Source organism: Salvelinus fontinalis, unplaced genomic scaffold, assembly GCF_029448725.1.
Source record: "Salvelinus fontinalis isolate EN_2023a unplaced genomic scaffold, ASM2944872v1 scaffold_0337, whole genome shotgun sequence".
Taxonomy (NCBI): Eukaryota; Metazoa; Chordata; class Actinopteri; order Salmoniformes; family Salmonidae; genus Salvelinus; species Salvelinus fontinalis.
Window position 1 is genome coordinate 47,391 of NW_026600546.1, and position 2,810 is coordinate 50,200.

Sequence of the window (2,810 nt, forward strand, 5' to 3'; positions counted from 1 at the left end):
GGTTTTTGCGATAGCTACCTTTTGCAGTGAATAAATGCATTTGTGTGTTTAGCTATTGTGGTAAGCTAATATAATTCTATATTGTGTTTTCGCTGTAAAACACTTAAAAAATCGGAAATATTGGCTGGATTCACAAGATGTTTATCTTTCATTTGATGTACACCATGTATTTTTCATAAATGTTTTATGATGAGTATTTATGTATTTCACGTTGCTCTCTGTAATTATTCTGGCTGCTTTGGTGCTATTTGTGATGGTATCTGCAATGTAAAACTATGATTTATACCTCAAATATGCATATTTTTCGAACAAAACATAAATGTATTGTATAACATGTTATAAGACTGTCATCTGATGAAGTTGTTTCTTGGTTAGTGACTAATTATATCTCTATTTGGTCGGTTTTGTGATAGCTACCGATGCGGTAGAAACATGGTGAAAATATGCGGTTGAGTCTTTGGTTATTGTGGTTAGCTAATAGAAATACATATTGTGTTTTCGCTGTAAAACATTTAAAAAATCGGAAATGATGGCTGGATTCACAAGATGTTTATCTTTCATTTACTGTATTGGACTTGTGATTTCATGAAAATTATGTTATATGATATCCCTGTCCCGTTAGGCTAGGCTATGCTAGTCAGCTTTTTTGATGAGGAGGATTCCGGATCTGGGAGAGAGAAGTGGTAGAGGGGTATTAACTTTGTTTGGTATACAGTATTTGTAAGGCCTTAACCATGCATTTTTCCAGACAATGTTCATATTGCTGTTCCTCTATCATTCCTTTCCCTCTTCCACGTGTCATCATTCTGCTCCGGAGTGGCTCGCTTGTGGGCGTGCTGGCAGGATAGGGCAGCGTCTTCAGTTGCGCATCAAGAATTCTGCATACAGTATCACGTTTGTATGAAGGTGTGGTTATTCACAGGCAAATTGTTATATGCTATGAAGGTACATTTGTGTCTTTTTGTCGAAATCAAAAATAATTGTTCTGACAGCTATTTTTTCCCCGGCAGAAAAGGAAGTCAAAGCGGACAACTACGAAGATGGCATCTCAGGTAAGCAGCACTGGGCTGTATTGACGTATCCTCAAAAAATGACATGTGCTGCTTTAGATTGAACTGTCATATCTCAGTTATTGTTTTCTTTACTTTCAGAGAGCGAGCAGATTTACAGCCATTTTCACTGGACTATCTGTTGCTAAGTCATGGGTTAGCCTTGCAATAACCAAGTGGTGAGAAACACAGCCCTCTATATTTAAATGTTTCAGGTACACTTTGAAAGGAGATACTGTATGTGACGCAGACACCTATTGGCATTATCTTCTATTGTTTGTCCTCATGGGTCTGTTTTTCAGCTTAAAGTACTCTGTAGCCACTCACGTCATCCCTCTCCCCCTAAATCTTCTCGGTTATATCAGCTGTTTTGTTGAACCTCTCCCGCATCTGAACTGGCTGACAGAGGGCACAGCCTGATCATAGGTGAGATGTCACTTGGTTGAGTCAACAGGAAGTATTATTAAAGAGATGCTTTACATTGAGATCCAAGGTCAGTTTTGCATTTCACCTCCTGATTTAAGATGACTGACCGTGTTAGACAAAAGAAAACAAGGCTTAATCATGCTCTCTCGTCTGCAGGTATGTTTTGATGTGAGAGGAATCCAGTCCCGACAGCGCAATTGTGATGAACTGAGAGAATATTAGGGTAGCACTGTCATTCATGAATCATATGCTATCTGCCGCTGTTCTTACCTCTCTCCCCACCTCATCTTCTAATGCACACCATATGTGCATTGAAGTACAGATTTGCCTACTTTTTTTTTTTTTTTAACTAGGCAAGTCAGATAAGAATGACGGCCTAAGAACTGCCTTGTTCAGGGGCAGAAGGACAGACCTTGTCGGCTCGGGGATTCGATCTTGCAACCTTCCGGTTACTAGTCCACCTACCCGCCCAAGATTGAACTTGTATTTATAATATTACAATTAAAATGCACTTCTTTCAATAAAGCGTTTCACATTCTCCACTGGTTGAAATACTATCCTGTGTCCGTCCTCAGATTAATGGAGTTAAATGTGCATAGGTTTTTCTCTCTCTGTATATATGAATTACAGACCAATCATGTTTAGTCTATTGTATAGTTACAATGTGTAATCATTGATATCCCAGGAGCAGTAAACACTGTTGAAGTGTATAATTGTAATACATGCAGACACCGCATCATTTAAATAATGGCGTTTGATATGACTGAAAAAGACTGTCTCAGTCATACCTGAACCGCACCTTTATTTGCCAAGGAAGAGTACATGATCGGTGAATATATTCAATGTACAGACTACAGTACATATGTAAATAGGACTTGCATCCTTGGCACATTAAAGTTATATTCTACTCTAGGCTTCATTAATGCCATTCAGACTTGAGGTTCATAGATTGGTATGAATATTAGTTCAGAACTTTACGTTTTAGGGTCCATACCCAGATCGGCTACATAGTTATTTTTAACCCGACACAATAAGCAAGTAAATAGTTAGCTAGCTATGTTACTTCAGCTGCATTGCAAGGCAAGCTTACACAATTGTGCAGTCAATGCGTTTGTCTCTACATTAACACATTCCTCTCAAATTGTACATTTGCTTGACTCGTTAAGACGTCAGCCATCTTCGTTGAGCGCCACACGGCAACGGTGGCTCGCGTCAGATTTCGTCATCACAAAGCCTTGGGACCCAAATGCATTATGAGTGCTGTCGTGGCAATTTCCTGTATTACCAAATGAGGAGAGTTACAAACCACACACCAGTCAGAGTTATACTTAAACT

The 2,810-nt window shown here is 39.0% G+C and overlaps 1 long non-coding RNA gene across 1 annotated transcript; it reads left to right on the top strand.

The window, feature by feature from the left end:
- Positions 1 to 664: 664 nt before the first annotated feature.
- On the top strand, positions 665 to 2,093 carry LOC129845677 (uncharacterized). Its single transcript, XR_008758062.1, has 4 exons — positions 665 to 906; positions 1,011 to 1,052; positions 1,152 to 1,475; positions 1,632 to 2,093. It is a non-coding gene; the product is annotated as an uncharacterized LOC129845677 (long non-coding RNA).
- The last annotated feature ends 717 nt before the right edge of the window (positions 2,094 to 2,810 follow it).